An 18,004-nucleotide genomic window follows, 5' to 3' on the forward strand; every position below is an offset into this window, starting at 1 on the left:
CAATAAATATCATCTATTATTTCAGTACTATTAGTATTACTAGGTTCCAGGGTTTCTTAGCTGGATATTTCAGTGTTCTGGAGACGTATAGCTGACACCTAAGCAGGAAAGTTATAATACAGAAGGATAAAAATAAAACTAGGAATATGGTCATTTCTGGGAGAGGTTTTTTTTACCTGGGATTTAGGAAGTCTTCCTGAGGGAGGTGACAATTGAGCTGGGTTTCAGAAAGTTTTAAAGGCATTTTCTGGCTGTATCAATTACATTTACACTTGGCCCTGAATGAAAACAAACACCAACATAACAGTGACTTAAACCTGATAGAAGCTTGTGTCCGACTCAAGTCGAAATCTGGTGGTGGGAGGCCCAGGGCTCGTCAGTTTCTCCATGGTGTCAGGCACGCGGGCTCTTTCTATTTTCTTGTTCCACATACTTGACCTCGAGCCTTCACTCTCCTCCTGGGACAAGGTGGCTGCCGGAGCTCCACAGCCGTGTTTTTACGGACACTCCCGGAAGCTGTACACTGCACTTAGAAGCCATTGTCAAGGCTCAATCCCATGGCCCATCTAATTGCAAGGGAGACTGAGAAACATATTCTTTGTTTTGGGTGGCCATATGAGCAGCTAGCTAACACTTGGGGGTTCCATTTCTAAGGAGGACTTGGGGAATAGACACTGGAGGTCATAACTGGCCAAGTCTGCACATAGAGGACAGGTGATAGGAAAGGACTCCTACTAGAAGGAACAGCATATGCTGAGGTCTGTGTACAGGAAACACAGGACTGGTTCTGCCTCCACAAGATCTTCCAGGATCTTCCTCCTTCTCTCCTGAGGTTTCACTGCTTCAAGCTGGCTGCTTCCACAGACTTGCCTTTAGACCAGCTTCTCGCCAGGCAGACACGAACCACTCACTCCCAGCTCTCCTGTTGCTCTGGAGGCTCCCTCCCACCCAATGCCTCCACGGGAGAAACTGCGATGCCCAGAGGAGCCTGTGGTCACTGAAGAGACAGGTTGTGAGTGGAGGGGCCTCAGGGAGAAGGACCTGGGCTCTCCTTGAGCTTCTGACCTCGGCCGAAAGGGGCCCCAGGCCAGGGAGTGCTATAAACCAAGGCCAGGAGGTGGCTCTTAAGGCACTTAGGGAGCTGTTGAGGAGAGCTGTCCCTCTGGTCCTGGGGGCCTGAGGCCTGATGGGCTGGATGCTTGGGGGAGGAGAATCTGTGGACCCCCAGGTCATGTCTCACAGAAGTGCTGGTCGGGTGGACTGGGGCCATGGGGTATGTGCTCTGGAAGAAGACTGGACGCCACAGAGGAGGGGATCTGGGCGTGGTCAAAGGGAAGCACGGCCCTCACCCTGAGCCCCCTCTGGGCCTGGGGGCAAAGAGTGGGAGATGCATCTGGCACAGGCCTTGGTGTGGAACTCCAGGTCCGCCTTGGACAGGCTGGGTGACTGGAAGCCTCCGTTTCCCCATCTGTAAAGTGGCTGGCTGGCTGCTTCTCAAGGGCATGCTGAGGCTTCCAGGTGACGGATGGGAAGAACCTGTGTGAGGGCTCAGGCGCTGGGCACAGTGCCTGTTACCATGGAGATTTCTGAACGAAGGACCTCCCACAGGCACAGGCTTTCAACAAAGCAGGATTCCCTGGTCTCCAGGACCCAGTTGGCGCCTTAGCGTCTCAGGCACCCGCCTTGGACCACCTCTGCACCCGTGCCCCCACCTCCCAGCCTTTCATAGCCTCTGGCTCCAGAAAGCCTTGGGTCAAAGTTTGGAATGTAAACGTGAGCTGCAGCCCAGGCCCCACTACCAGGCCATATTCCATGAGCCTGGAGACTCAGGCCGAGGGGACCTGGTGGCTAGAACACCCCAGTGCTAGAGGAATACTCACCCAGCGAGGACTCACCACTCACACGCCCACAGGGACTAGGTAGGCAACCTGTATCGACAGTGGCTCAGGGGGTGGCATGCAGCCTCCTTCATCCTGGGGAGCGTGTGCCTAATCAGCTCTAAGGAAGTGTTTTTATACACCCCCTACTCAAAGCACTAGCCCTGAAAGGCAGGACTGAAGATTGGAGACTTTGTGATCTGGATTCCCCATCATCAGTGTCTGCTCTGTAATGTATTAGGGGGTAGGGAGTCTTTTATTTTTATTTTTTTACAAACCAATAAAATCAGCCCAGCGTGGAGAGCAGTACCCATCTGCTTTGCTTCTGTGATGGAGGTGGGCTGAGAGTCCTGGGTCTGACCAGGGGGGCGGGAACCCAGAACAGGCAAGAGACGACTGTTGTTTTCTTTATCCAGTGTTGTCTCCTTGTGGGAGCTGGTCCCCATCATCATCGGCCACAGGTTTCCTACCGGATTGGCCATATTGATTCTCCCCAGGTGGGATCACCTGACCCATGCTGAGCCAATCGCTGGTTTGTGCAGAGAATTTGGGATCAGAACCAAAAGACTTCAGCTGAGGCTGGCTAGAGGCCAGGAGCTGTTGACCGCCGTGCTTTCTACTACTGATTAGACTGGTGGACGGAGCCAGGGGCCGCAAGGAGGATGAAGAGACAGAGGAGAGCAGCAAGGTAAGAGGAGGGGAGCCCTGCTGGGCGTTGCAGGGCTTTTAGCCCTGACAGCACCCTTTCCTGAGACCAGCTGGGTCCTGGTCGAGGATTCCAGAAGGTACCCTAGGCACCTTTCTGTACCTTCCATGCCCCTCCTCCAATATCTTCCTTTTCTTGTTGTAGCTAGTATTATCTTTTTAATGTTTATTTTAATTTTGGCTGCCCTGGGCCTTTGTTGCTGCGTGTGGGTCTTTCTCTAGTTGCTGCGCACGGGCTTCTCATTGTGGTGGCCTCTCTTGTTGCGGAGCATGGGTTCTAAAGCCTATGGGCTCAGTAATTGCGGCTCACGGGCTTAGTTGCCCTGTAGTATGTGGAATCTTCCCAGACTAGGGATTGAACCCATGTCCTCTCCATTGGCAGGTGGATTCTAACCACTGGATCCACCAGGGAAGTCCTTGCTAGCTATAGCTAGTTTAGGCAAGTTTGTGCTGCTACTAAATAATCCCAACTGATATGAAGAAAAGCACAATAAGACCTATTTTTCTATGACTGCCACTTACTGAGCCAGCTGCGTTGTTTCATTGTATCCTTATGATGACTTTATATGGTAGGTAATGTTATTATTTCCATTTAGCAGATGAGAAAATTGAGGCCCAGAGAGGCTCAGCAATGTGTCCAGGGTCACAGCTGACAGGAATGAATATGGGCTGGCTGATTCTAGAGGCTGAGTAGGAGTCTTCCTGTGCACTTACCTTCCCTGCTGGAAGGGGTTGCATTCAAAAGTCACTGGCCTGGAGGTTCTGTTGAGCCTCGTAAAGAGCCTGTGATTCTCTGTTCCACTAAGTAGGTTTGTACATCTTGTAAAAGAGCCAGGTTTGTTGGGCTTTAAGTTTCCAGTACTAGGCTAGAGGTGGCCTCCTTGGGGAACTCAGCCAGGGCCTGGCCGAGCCCCCAGTCTAGGCTGGATGAGGATGCTGCCATCATGCCCTGCCACGGCTTTGAGCCCCACCTCTGAGTCACTGACTGACCAGCCTCGGGCAGATGGTCCTCCCCCGGACCTAAGTCACCCCGTCTAGGAGATCTTTTCAGGTGGCTCTAATCTTCTTTCTTCTGTCCTCCCTGACACTCATTTTGCCATGGCCCCAACTCAGAACCCTTGGCTGGATTCTCCTGCTGAAGACTCATGCAGGACAAAGCTGACGCCTGGGATAAGCTCGGCCCCTGCCCTCACCCCAGGTGGGGAAGGGGGCAGCACTTGTCCTTGGAGACACAGAGAGAAGACCCAGCACTGCCTGGGCCATGGGAACCCACAAAATTCTGGAAGAAATAGCAGCATCTGGCAGCTCCTTCAAGAGACTCAGGGAGCACTCGCAGGCATGGGCCTGGCTGGGTGCAGATAGGCGGAGAGAGACAGAGACCAGCTGTCCCCACCCTTAAAAAATCTTGAAAATTTGCTCATTTGAATTCTATGTATAAATAGTTTCCAAAGTTAAGTGAGATCATGCGATGTGTTTTATATCCATCTATCTATATCTATCTATCCATAGGTAATGGATATCCTTCCAAATGAACAATCACTGGACCACCAGGGAAGTCCCTAGATATAAGAATTCTAAGTAAAATGAAAGGCATCCTCACTTAAGTCCAGAGCAGAAAAGGCTCATGGTCCAGCCCACGACTGTTTTCCATGTTTGCCCAGATAGAGTGGAGGAGAGTGGGCCTCAAGGGCAGTGGTGGAGGAGCTGCTGCCTGTGGCCTCTGGGCTTTCCTCTGTCTGGAGTCCCTTTGCCGAAGTTGAATTTACCCCAGAGCTAAAGCAGTTTCAGCCTCAGAGCCCCTCACTCATAGCAGCCCTTCCAAGACTCTGTAACCAACGCTCAGGTCACTCAGTCATGTCCGACTCTTTTGCGACACCATGGACTATAGCCCGCCAGGCTCCTCTGTCCGTGTGATTTCCCAAGCAAGAATACTGGAGTGGAATACTGGAGCCACTTCCTCCTCCAGGGGATCCTCCCCACCCAGGGATCGAACCCACGCCTCCTGTGTCTCCTGCATTGCAGGCAGATTCTTTACCACAGAGCCATCAGGAAAGCCCTCTGTAACCAATACTATATTCCTAATTTGGTATTCTTGTTCTTCAAACAGCCCTTGAGCTGTAGAAGCCTCAGGCCCTCACACCTGAACCTCTCGACTCCAGCTCAGCTCTTCCCCCCTGGATTTTAGTCACCTTGAGTCCCCAGCACCCAGCCTGCTCCTGGCCAGGCATGCAGAACAGTTTGTGGAGTGAATGAATGAGGAAAGCAGAGGAATGTGACTTGTTCAGTCACTCTGAGGTCAGTAACAGAGCCGAGACCAGAGCCCGGGTCTCTAACCCCTGTGTGCCGGGCCCCGCCCACCTCACCAGGTGACAGCTTGGCCTGAGTTTTGCCCTCATGACATCCAGGAGGTGCCGGGAGCATAAACAGGGTTGTGCTGTGACCTTGAGTAACTGCAGGAGACCCAGCTGAGGGAAGACAGCCGGGCTGCCCAGTGCATGGAGCTGCTAGGCTGGTGTCTGTTCCTGACGCTCTGCCCGCTGTCCTCTTAGGATCCTTGTCGCCAAGCATCCCGAGACCCACCCTTGGGGCAAGCCCGGTCCCCCGAGTCCTCTCCCTCTCCAGGTCCTTCAAGCCATGTTGGGTTTCTGTAACTTCTGGAGCAGGCTTGAGGCGGGTAGTGACAGGCAGAGCAGACGATAAACATGGCCACATGCCTTCCATACTCAGGTTGTATGGTATTGAGTGAAAACAGCAGCTTGGACAACAAGATGATTTCCTTTTGGGGAAAATAAGTCCGTACTGATATGTGTGTATTCACATGAGGGCAAATCTAGAAAGAGAAACACCCACAAAATTAACAAACGTGATCTCCAGGTAACAGAATCCAGTGGGTTTCTTCTTTCGACTTTTAGCTTTTCTGTGCTTCTAATTTTTCTATCATCATTATGTATTACTTGTGGAGAGGCAGCATAGTGCTGTGTTTAACAGTCGAATAGGGCTCACATCCTAGCCCTTGCTCATTTTTAGCTGTGTGTGTGTATGTGAGAGAGAGAGGGAGAGAGTGAGGCAGGTCACTTGACATCTTGAGCTTTAGGCTATTCATCTACATGATGAAGTGGAAGTGAACATTAAGTGCCTGACTTATTACAATGGAAAAACCTGGTGGACCCCAGCAGTGATAAAACTGAATACCACCAGTAATGGGGCAACCCCCCCTGAGAAGCACACAGCCCCGAGGTTCCTGGATCCAGTCTTGAGGAAACGTCAGGCACATCAAATTGCATGACATGCAGCAAGGCACCTGAACTGGATTTTCAAAACATGCCAATAGGATGAAACAAGGGAAGAAAGAAAAAGTCTGGAAAACTATTCTAGATTAAAGGGGATGAGAAAGGTGATCCTTGATTGGATTGTGAGTAGGATGGGGAAGCTATGAAGGGCATTATTGAGACAGTTGAATGAATTTGCATATAGAGAGGACATTAGATGATAGTATAACAATGTTAAATTTCCTGAGTGTCATCATTGTATAAGGATGTTACAGGGAAATATCCTTATTCTAAAGGGATATTTGCTGAAATACTTAGGGGAAGAATACCATGATGAATATACCATGCTGTCTGCAACTAACTCTCCAATGGTTCAGAGATAAAGTCCGTGTAGCAAAACTGAATTAAATACAATGCTCGGCACAGGGTGGATCTCAGTCCTGACAAGCCACTACTCCATCTTGCCTAGGGTTGCCTCTGCCCTGTTTCCCTGAGATGCCCCTTGCCCTTCCACCCCCTCCCCTGAGCCCCTTTCTCCCCCTCCCCATAGGGGAGACTCTGGGAGAACAACAGGAGTCAGGAAACAGCCATCTATCTCCCTGAGATTCAAGGCTTCTGGAGACTCACGCTCCTAACAGCCTCATTACACCTCTGCCCACTTGCCCTGGACCCTCCTTATTATAGACACACACTTATTATCTTCCTTCTCCAATTTGCTTGCATAGTTCTTTTGGCTTGGAAAGCCATCCTTCCCTTTCCTGTCAGTAAAATCCAACTTATCCTTTAAAGAATGCTCACATATGTGCTCAAAGGTGTACCTCTCTCCAGCCCAAGGAAGAAGCATGCTTTCCTGGAATGGCTCTTGGGCTGCTATCCCACTCTGTGATTCTAAGGTCGGTTGGTCGCCTCCATGAGCCTGGGAGCTCCAATTCACGGGGAACAGGTTGCAATCACCCGTGTCTGTAACATATCCTGAGGCATAGTAGACCATCTGCGTGTGTTTATTGCCCAAGGGTTAGGTGCCAGTTTGAATCTACAAATCTGCTGCTATTTGGAGACATATATATATATATATATATATATTTTTTTTTTTTTGGCTGCATGGGGTCTTAGAGTATATGGGATCTTTAGTTGTGGCATGCAGGATATTTTTTAGTTGCGGCATATGGGATCTTTGATCTTTGTTGTGACATGTGAACTCTTAATTGCAGCTTGTGGGATCTAGTTCCCTGGTCAAGGACCAAACCTGGGCCCTCTGCATTGGTAGCATGTAGTCTTAATCACTGGATGACCAGGGAAGCCCTCTTGGAGACTAGTTAAAAATACACATTGGTATGTTCAAATAATAGAATACTTATGCAGGTATCAGAAGAATGACTTGGCTTGGTGTGGAATAATCCCAGATGTAACAGGAAGTGAATGCAGTGAGCTACTTCTTATTCATGTAAGAATAAAAGCATGCATCCTTGTAGTACCAAAGATTGCCTCAGGAAGAGGGGAAGCAGGGAAGACGGGGAGGGAGTGAGAATTCTTGAGTTTGTGCCTTGCATATGTGATCCTGGGTGTAACAAAGTACATGATTTAGAGTTATGATAGAGTACGCTTTCTCTGATGGAGACCGAGGAAATCCTAGGAGTCGGGTGTCGAGGAAAAAGAGGAGAAGCAGGTAAGCGTTGCCCCTGGGTGGAGGAGGCGTCTGTAGCTCTTGCTAAAGAACCCTGACCGTGAGACGCATGGCAGAAGAGAGGGGCAGTAGCCCGCCAGAATCCTCAGCGCCACAGGCATCTCTCACATACTGGAGTCTCAGCCTCTGGGCCCTGCAGCATCTCATGCCACCCACTTCCACAGAAATGCCCTGCCTCCAATTTTCACATGCAGAGTCCTACTCAGCCTTCAGGGCCCACCCAGTGCCTGCCTCTGTGCCAGGGATCCCCTTACCCCTTATCAGAGGCCTCCCTCTTGCCATCTTACTCACCAAGGCCCTCAGTGTTTGCTCCAAAGGCCTCAGGGCTGAGTGGGCCCAAGTAGGAGAGCAGGAGGAGGAGGGGAGGGCGTTTAGAGGATTCTGTCCCCACTGACCTTTCTCGGGCCCTAGGCCACCTGCTGCCCAAGCCCTTTGCTTGTTCCTGTGTTGGGCAAAGGACTGCCCACCCCAAGCCCACGCTCCCCTTTCATCACCTGAGGAGCAATGAGAATGTCATGCCTCCTGGGACCCTTTTGCACAGGGAAGGGATCAGAACTTGGATATCACAGGATGCATTGTTAAAGGAATGGGCTTCCTTGGTGGCTCAGTGGTAGAGAATCCACGTGCAATGCAGGAGACGCTGGTTCCATCTCTGGGTCTAGAAGATCCCCTGGAGAAGAAAATGGCTACCCACTCCAGTATCCTTGCCTGGAGAATTCCATGGACAGAGGAGCCTGGTGGGCTACAGTCCATGGGGTTGCTAAGAGTCGGATATGACTGAAATGACTTAGCATGCAAGCACATAGTTAAAAGAAAGTTATTCTACCATTTGTTAGAACAGTTAAAACAATAAGGAAGGAAGGCTTTATTCAGGACTACTGCGATAGATGTTAAGACGTCACAGTAGCCGGGAGCAATCACACTCAACTCTAGATACAGCATAGACAGCGAGGCTTAGAGCCAACAAGTGGATGAGGGGTCAGTGGATGGAAATGGCTAAGAGGAGACTTCAAGGGTAGGGGCCATTCTTACTAAAACCAACTTTAATAGGACTCATGCCGAAAGCAGGCAAGGTGGTCAGATACCGAGGGTGGGAGATTCTCACTAAACAGATTTAGTAGGATTCTCACTAGAACTGGGCGAGGCAAGCCAAAGATAAGACCCAAGGACAAGGCCTAGTTGAAAAGAGGAGCCTGTCTGAAGGTTGATCAAGGAGAGAGTCTTTGTCACATGTTACGAGATCTTGGGAAAATTCCCTTTTATAGTGAGGAAACGGAGGAGGCTCAGAGAAGTCATTTGGGCGTTCTGCTCTAGTTTACCTTCCCCCGCCCCCGAGGAGGCTCAGCCCCAAGACCCCTGCTGCCTCTGCCCCTGGCCTGCATGCTGGGGGTGAAAGGGCCTGGGCTCCAGCCCCCTGTGACTGCTGACTCAGTGCTGCGTAACCCTGCTTTAGTCTGGCCCGTCTCTGGGCCTCTCAGTGTGACCCAGGAACAAAACCACCAGAGTCCTCTGGCCAAGCCCTGGGAGCTCAGGGGAGCCGGGTGGTCCCGGCCTGGGCTGGGCAAGGCAATAATTAGCTGAGAGCTCCTCTGGAATGTTAAGTACCCAGCCCTGGAATGCAGCTCCTGCTGGCTGCAAATACCCCCCACCATCAGATGGGCCCCACAGTGAAGATAAAAATCAGTCGGCAGGCACAGGATGCTGTCTGAAGACACCACCCCACCACCACCAGGCACACTTCTCAGGCTTCTCCCAGGGTTGGGGTTCCCTCCATCTTGGGCTTGCTTGGAACAAGTCTTTGCAGATGCGTTGTTGTCGTCAGTCACTCAGTCATGTCCGACTCTTGGAGATCCCATAGACTGCAGCACACCTTCATTTCACTATCTCCTGGAGTTTGCTCAAACTCATGTGCATCAGGCTGGTGATGCCATCCAACCATCTCATCCTCTGTCGTACCCTTCTCCTCCTGCCTTCAATCTTTCCCAGCATCAGGGTCTTTTCTAGTGAGTCAGCTCTTCGCATCAGGTGGCCAAAGTATTGGAGCTTCAGCTTCAGCATCAGTCCTTGCAATGAATATTCAGGGTTGATTTCCTTGGATTGATTGGTTTGATCTCCTTGCGGTCCAAGGGACTCTCAGATGTGGTAGGGGCTTCTAAGATGACCCCTGCCTCCTGGCACTAATGCCCATGTATAATCCCCTCTCCTTCCATGTGGGTTAGCCACAGTGAAGGCTTCTGACAAACCAAAGACAGCAAAGTGATGGAATGCCACTTCTGATATGAGGTTACAAAAGGATCACGCCTTTCATCTGAGACACACTTCTGCTCTCTCTGTGGGAAGCCAGTTGCCATGTTGTGAGCTGCCCAACAGAGAGGCCGATGCAGCAGGGCTCTAGTCAACAGCCAGCAGGACCAGCAAGGCCAGCAAGGAACTGAGGTCTGCAGTCCAGCTACCCATGAGGTGCCAACTCCTGCCAACAAGCCCTTCAGTGAGCTTGGTCGCAGACGCATTCCCCAGGTGAGCTCAGATGACTGCAGGCCTGGCTGACAGCTTGGCTGCAGCCTGTGAGGAACCAGGAGGCAGAGGGCCAGCTAGACTCGGCCCAGGCTCCTGACCCACAGAAACTGGCTTGCCCAAGGTCACGCAGCCTTGGGACTGCCAGGTCCAGGATTAGAACCAAGGTTTTCCAACTCTCAGTCCCATGTGCAGGGCTCTAGGCCAGTGGTTCTCAAACTTTAGTTTGCATCAGAATCATCTAGAGGGCTTGTGAAAACCCAGACAGCTGGACCCTACTCTCAGAGTTTCTGATTCTGTAGGCCTGGGTGGGGCCGAGACTGTGAATTTCTGACAAGTTTCAAGTGGTGCTGTTAAGGCTGGTGGAGGACCACACTTTGAGAACGAGTGCTCTAGCGTGTCTCCCACATCACTCTCCTGATGGGTCCCCATAAGCATAGGCCAAGGGCAGTTTGCCACATCCCGAGTGCCTATCTGGGCACCATTTCTTCTGAGGGAGTGGGGTGTGGTTGAAAGAACTGCAGAGGGCTGTGCCCTCTCCTGTTCATCTTTGCAGCTATTTCTGACCCATAACACCCATAGATGCATACGACATTCCAGGATTTTATAAGGTAATGTTTTTGGAAAAAACTAATTTCTTTTTATCAAAACCATACCAAAAATATTTTGTTCAGGTGAACTAAGTGTTATATGCAGGAAGAGTTGTGTTAAGAAAACTACCAGTAGGATGTCAATAGGAAGGGAGATCATTCTCTCTTAGTTGTGGTTTGTGGGATCAGGGATCAAACCTGGGTCCCGTCCATTGAGAGTGCAGAGTCTTAGCCACTGGATCACTAGGGAAGTCCCTAGAATGTCTATCTTGAAAGCTGATGCCTTGGATATTAGGTAACTGGTGGATCTGTTTCTATAGATATAGATTCATTTGTGGCTGTGGATTCAAATACAGATACAGCTGCAGATATAGATACAGATGAAGATGTAGCAGTGATGTTCTCTAAGGGGAAAGGACATGCTCCCTCCCTCCTCCCCCCTCCACCCAAGTTGGGGGGAGCCAACTTGGACACATCAACACATCAGAGCAACAAGGCAGAAGGGACCTGGGTGCCTGGGCAAGCTCCTGGACCAGTATCACCATTCCAGTCCTAGACAATCTACCCCTAGGTCATCATAGGGGAGAGAAGTAAACTGTATTCTGCCATGGCTCTCATCCATCACAAGCACATGTCCCCCAGCAGACTACAAGCTCCTTAAGAGTAGGGCCAGAGATTCCCTCTTTTGTCTCACAGCTTCCAGAACAGGGCCTAGCACATTTCAACTCTGGTTCTGCCCCCTTAGTAGCAGATGACCCAGGGCAAATGACTTCCCTGGCCTCCTTCCTCTTCTACAAAATGGCTAAAAAACATCCTCAAAAGATTCTCATCAAGCTTAGTGAGATGATGTGCGTGAAACACTTAGCCCTGTACACCTAATAGGAGATAAATGTGGATATTATCAGCTATGAGTGTTCAGAAATCAGATCATTCCCTCCCATCCTGTTTTTAAAAAATATTAATTTTTATTTCTTTATCTGGCTGTGCCCAGTCTTAGTTGCAGCACATGGGATCTTTAGTTGGGGCATGTGAACTCTTAGCTGCAGCATGTAGGGTCTAGTTCCCTGACCAGGGATTGGTCTCCGGCCCCCTGCTTTGGGAGCACAGAGTCTTAGCCACTAGTCCACCAGGGAAGTCCCCTCCCAAACCATTGCTCCCAACTTCCCTTAAGGTAACATCTAACCTCCCAACCATGGCCCCTAAAACCCTTTATGATCTAATCCTGACCACCTCTCTAGTCTTATCACACATATTGTGAACTCTACAGCCAGACAGAGTTGCTCTGGCATCCCGTCTTTTCCAGGGACTTGTCCTAAGGTCAGAGTGAAAGGTGAGAGATGTGCTAAGTCCAAATGACCCTTGAAAATTCCTTAAATGTCCATAGGTACAATATCCAGACCTAGAATTTCTCAGAAAAGCCCGAAACAGGATTCCTCCAGTGTAGGAAAAGGTGGCTATATCTTCAGTTGAGCATCAGATAATATAACTGGCTTATGTTTACGGGCCTCACAAGACCCAAAATATGTGTCTTTCATTAGTTTCACATTCAGAATTAAACATTCATTGATCCTCTTCTTCTGTACTCCCAGTTCTTATAACATGCACTGGCTCTTACCTCCAAGACTTTGCACATGCTGTTCCTTCCACCACCTTACCCTTCCTGTCACCAGCTCCACTTGGCCTGGCCAATCCTCATTTCTTTCAAACCTCTGTGCAAGTGCCACTTCCTCAGGGAAGCCTTCTCTAACTACCCACCCCCCTCTTCATTTCTGGGCAAGCAGAGTACCCTGAAACTCCTCTGTTCTGTGCAGCATGCCTCCCACTATACAGTCAGCCCTCCCCCTATCTGTGGCGTCTCCATCTGCAATTCAATCAACCCTGGGTGGAAAGTATTTGGGAAGAAAACCCAGAAAGTTCTAAAAAGCAAAACTTGAATTTGCTGCTGGCTGGGCAACTATTTACATAGCATTTACATTATATTTACAACTATTTACATGTCATTTACTTGGCATTGCATTAGGTACTATAAGTAATCTGGAGATGACTTGAAGGATACAGGAGGATGGAGGAGGAAATGACAACCGGCTCCAGTATTCTTGCCTGGGAAATCCCATGGACAGAGGAGCCTGGCTGGCTACAGTCCATGGAGTGGCAAAAGAGTTAGACACGACTTAGTGACTAAACAATACAGGAAGATGCCGGTTTGTTACATGTAAATACCATCCTACCTTATATAAGGCACTTAAGCACCTCTGGATTTCGGTAACAGCGGGGATTCTGGAACCCACGCCCCCGGCCCCCCCACGGGTGCGATGATTGTACATTTCTGCATGACGGCTTGTGGGTCTTTTCTACCAAGTTCTTCCTTCTCTTCTGTTTAATGCTAGGTCCCCGGCGCCTAGCACAGAATTTGGCGGACAAGTGGTGCCCACTACGCGCTCACGGAATGAACTGGCCCCTGAGGGGTGAGGGATTCCTTTGCTGCACCCGCCCGCATCCTGGGGAGGGCAGGAAGGGGGCAGGGAGCGCTGCGGGGGCCCCTCCGCCCCGTCCTCCTCCCAGAGCCTTTCCCGGCCCAACAGGGCGCCACTGGCCTGTCCCACACCCTCTCTGCCGCCTGCCCAGTGACCTAATTATTGTTTTTTCTTCCAGCCCCGCGGAGGGGAAAACAGAAATTCCTGGTGGATGACACAGGCCCGGCGGCCGCCTGAGAGCCGAGCACGGGACCGGCTGGGCCGGCTTCGCCCGCCCTGAACCCGCCGCCCGCCCCGCCACCAGGGCCGCGGGAACCCGTCATCAGCCTAAGTACAGAGCGGGCGGCGGGGCGGGCGGCCGGGAAATTGCCGGTTCCCGCTGACCCGCGGGGCCTGCGGGCGCCCGGAGTCTGGGGGCCCGGGGCCGGCAGGCAGGGGGAGCCTGGGGGGCACGAGCGAGCGTCCCGGCGGGGCTGGCCCGTCCTCACCGTCCGCCACCCGGCCGGCCCCGGGAAGGGGAAGGATGGGGGATCGCGGGGGCCGCGCTCGGGCCCCAGGGGCGGCAGGGGGCGGCGGGAGGCGCCGGCGCGGGGGCGGGAGGGGAGGAATTCGGGCGGCCAGGCCCTGGGTGCGGCCCCGGAGCGAGGCCAGGGCCCCGTGGCGCACAGCACAGCCCGGGGTGTGCGCCGCGAGCACTTGTGTGTGGGGGCGGGTGTTGCCACCCCTTCCCTTTCTGGTCGCGAACCCCCACTCTGGGAGCACTGGGCTCGCGGCCGGACTCATGGGGTCGTGCATTCCCACACCGACGGACTGCTTCATTTGCCATGTGCCATCTGTGGGCCCTTGAAGCTGGAGGGAGCCTCAGTTCCCCGATCTGTGAAATGGGTTAACAACTAGGGATGGCCGTGAGGGTGTGCGGTTCCACCCTCTTCTCTCTGCCTAGCAGATAAGAGCTGCTCCACTTTCTTTCAATTATTAGGGGAAAAGGCACTTGGTCTCTCAGAGCCTTCCCTCAACTGATAGGAGTTGAATTCCTACTCTGTGCCAAGTGTGTGTTAGGCTTTGGGGTTATAGGGATGAGTAAGAGGGACAAAATCTTACATTCTCAGAGGAGACAAACAACAAGTAAATAATACATGGATATTCACATCAGATAAGATAATCCTTCAGGTGGTGACAGGTGTTGCTATAATGGGCTACAGAGAGTGAGAAGAATGGTTCTGTTGAGGCTCAGTGGTCCTAGAAAGAATGTCTTCCCGTGCAAGTGCTCTTTGAGCTGAGATCTGAGTGAAGAGTGAGGCATTTATCTAGGGGAAGGCTTTTTGGATAAAGCAAACAGCAGGTGCAAAGGCCCCGACTCCCCTACTCACCCCTTGTTGGCAAAATCCACCTCTCAGGTTTCTGGATTTCCGAAGCACAAAATCACTGTCCCTCAGTCCACAGGCAGAAAGCGTATAGAGCAGATCTGGAGTCAGACAGACCTAGTTTTAAATCCTGGCCCCACTACTCACAGCTGTGTGACTTTACGTAAGTCACTTAACCTCTCTGAGCTGTAGTTCCTCCATCTGTCAAATAGGAGAAAAATGGTGTGTTCTTTACAGGCTCGTGTATGGGGTCAGTGAGGTAACCCTGACATGTGGCAAGGCCAGACTTGGGCGTACCTATGTGCTGGAATGAATGATCTGTGGGATCCCTAGAAAAACCTCAGTTTTCTTCATCTGAAAGTTGGGTCTTTCTCTGACTTGGGCTAGTCTTTTCCTGGTCTTGGTGGTAATGGGGAGATGTGGTAGAATTGTGAGCGGTGTGGGCAAACTCTTGGGGACAGTGCGTAGATGTGGTCTGGTGTTGGCCACCTTCTGAGACTCAGACTCTTGTTTGCAGAGAGAGAAGCCAACCACAGCTCCCCCACCCATATTATCCAAAGCCTACCCAGTCATTCAGGGGGGTTCAGAGAGGAAACCTTCAACATGTCTAGATCAGAGCAAAGCTATGGCATTGGCAAAGTTTGGATTTGATGTCATCACCCTCTTCCCGTGGCTCCCTCTCCCTATATCCCTGGATAAACTTGTCCTTCCTTTGGGAAGAACAGAAGCTCAGTCATACCCGAGGGAGGGTTTCAGTCTTTGGAGATCGTTCTGCCACATTACCTCATTTAACATGTGGGAATCTGAAGCCCAGAGAGGGCAAGAGCTGGCTGGAGAACACACAGCAGTCCTGAGGTATGAGAACTCATACCAGCAGACGTTTGAGCCAGAGTTGTTTTCTTCACTGTCCATCACGGACAAATCCCACCCCTTTTCCAGGAGGGAGAAACTGAGGCCCAGGGTGGTAATAGGAATCAGCAGAGGCTTCCCAGACCAGCAAGTGGCAGTGAGGCATGGAGAATGTATTCCAGGCAGGGGTGGAAGGAGGTGGGAATTTTCCTAGACCCATCACATCATTCCCAGGCCCATCTGTTTTGAAGATAATCTTTCAGACTCCCTAAGGGAAAAGTCACTTGGGGAGATCTGTGGCCATTACTTCCTCTTCTTACCCAGGAATCCTAAATTCCCCATCCTGAAGGGTCAGTCCAGCAGGTACACAGGTACACATTGGTACCCTTGTCCCTCTGGCTCCATCGAGAGCCAGCTGCGATGGCTGAGTCCTGCAGTTCCTGGAGGCCCCTGTGGTCAGTGTGGGCATCACCTCACCCTGCTCAGTGGCTCTAGATTGCTGTCGTGGACTGCAGGAGCTGTATCTCAGAACGTAAGCATGGCAGCTGGGTCTGACACACAAGCCCCTCCTGGCCTGCAGTTTTGCCACCAACTGCTCCAAGTGGTTGCTTTTCATTCCTTCATTCATTCACTCAGGGCCTCTCAGGTGCCAGACACTGCTCCTGAGTGGAACAGCAAATGAGATTGTGAGGCTTGGGCCTCTGGAGGTCACATTCTAGGGTAGGGGACAGGCAATATACAAATGTGCACAAAAAAATTAGGTTAGATGGAGGTGAAAGGTGAGAGGTCAGTGAGGGATGGGGTGCTGTTTTGGATTGGGAAATGAAGCAGAGGCCCGAAAGACGTGGGGGAGGTGCCATGTGGCTGGCTGAGGCAGGAACAGTTCTGAAAGGGGGAGCTGAAGGCCAGATGGCCAGTGAGGCAGGAATCTGGCTGGCATTTTCAGGGCACAGCAAGGAAGGCAGTGTAGCTGGAGTGAGTGGGGCTGGGGAAGGGTGAGGGACCGGACTGCATTCTATTTGCCTCTGAGTTGTCGCATTTCTTCTGTGTCTGCCTGGAATTGCAGCTGTGCCTTCCCAAGGCAGTCGGGACATCCCAGGAGCTGATTACAGAGCAGGCTGGCTGAGCTACCCCTTTGCTTCCCCTCTCTTTTGGCGCTCTCCACCCTTGCACCCCCTTCACCTGTTCTACAAAGCAGGATTAAAAGGACTTTGGAGTCTGGAATCTCTGGATTCCAGAGCAGGCTGCATGACTTAGTGATTGTGTGAGCTCGGTGAGTGATTTAAACTCTCTGAACCTTGACTTCTATGTCTGTAAAGTGGTCCTAAACATACATGCTGCCTAAATAGCTATGAAAGCTAAGTGTCCACCCACCCCCTGACCCAGTGGGTGCGCTCCTAGGTACTGTGTCACCAAGAGAGGTGAATGTGCATGCCCAAAAGGCACAGGGCAGTGACCCTGGGAGTTGGTTACAATAGCCCTGAAATGGAGTCAACTCTGGCATCCATCAGCAGAAGGAAGGACAGCAACATAAAGAAACCATGGACAGACAGATGCAGCAATGTGAACGATACTGCCACGCTGTCGAGTGAAAGAAGCCAGGTGTAAAGAATAAGTCTATGTTATTTCACTAGTAAGGAGTTCAAGGACAAGTAGAGCTGATCTATGGTGAGAGAGGCTGTGATAGTGGTTATCCTTGGGGGTTGTGGACTGAAAGGGGGCTTGAGGGAGACCTCTGGCATGTTGGAACTCTTTTTGTCTTGACCTGGTTGTCACATAGGTTTTTATTTTTTGGGCCGCCTTGGCTCTCCATGACTGCGTGCGGCGTTGCTCTAGTTGCAGCCAGCAGAGGCTACTCACTGGGTGTGTGCTAGAGCTTCTCGCTATGGTGGCTTCGGTTGGGACAGAGCATGGGTTCTGGGAGCCCTGGTTTCCGTAGTTGGGGCGTACAGGTTTAGCTGCCCTGTGGCATGTGGGATCTTTGCGGCCCAGGGATTGAACCAGTGTCCTGTGCACTGTCAGGTAGATTCTTAACCACTGGACTACCAGGGAAGTCCCACCATATGGGTTAATATGCATGTCAAAGTTCGTTGAACTCGAGCTCCATGAATGTCTTGAGATTCATGTGTGTTGTCCTATGTATATTTCAATTAAAAAGTAAAAAGTACACTACCTGGAAAGCTGGTGAAGAGTAAAGGAGATGGAGAATGTAGTTGTGCCTGTCTCAGAACCGACACCTGCGGACATTCCCTGCTTCCCAGTACCACGCTGAGAGGCAAGGACGGCCCTCCACTGATGTCCTGCTATGGTGGTGGTGATCAGTTGCTTGTGTCCAACTCTTGGCAACCCTATGGACCATAGCCAACCAGGCTCCTCTGTTCATGGGATTTTCCCAGCAAGAACACTGGAGTGGGTTGCCATGCCCTCCTCTAGGGGATCTTCCTGGCCTAGGGATTGAACCCACATCTTCTGCATTGGCAGGTGGATTCTTTACTGCTGAACCACTGGGAAAGCCTGATGTCCTGTCATAGACCAAGCCTTAGCTAGGATCAGATGACGCTGTTAGAAATGAGGGATGAAAGGGGACAGGGTCTTCTTTTCTCATTGATTTGCTTTATCATTAAATGTGGTAACTCACTGTGGTGCTCAGATCCGCGGCCTGGTATGCAACGAGTTCC

The 18,004-nt window shown here is 51.3% G+C and overlaps 1 long non-coding RNA gene across 1 annotated transcript in view; it reads left to right on the forward strand.

Annotated features, from left to right (window-relative positions):
• Positions 1–2,460: 2,460 nt before the first annotated feature.
• The window catches only part of LOC136171921 (uncharacterized), a 68,395-nt gene continuing 52,851 nt past the window's right edge, over positions 2,461–18,004 (forward strand). Inside the window, exon 1 of the long non-coding RNA XR_010663940.1 lies at positions 2,461–2,565. This is a non-coding gene — a long non-coding RNA (uncharacterized lncRNA). The remainder of the gene's footprint in view (positions 2,566–18,004) is intronic.

Source organism: Muntiacus reevesi, chromosome 7 (assembly GCF_963930625.1).
Source record: "Muntiacus reevesi chromosome 7, mMunRee1.1, whole genome shotgun sequence".
NCBI classification, from domain to species: domain Eukaryota; kingdom Metazoa; phylum Chordata; class Mammalia; order Artiodactyla; family Cervidae; genus Muntiacus; species Muntiacus reevesi.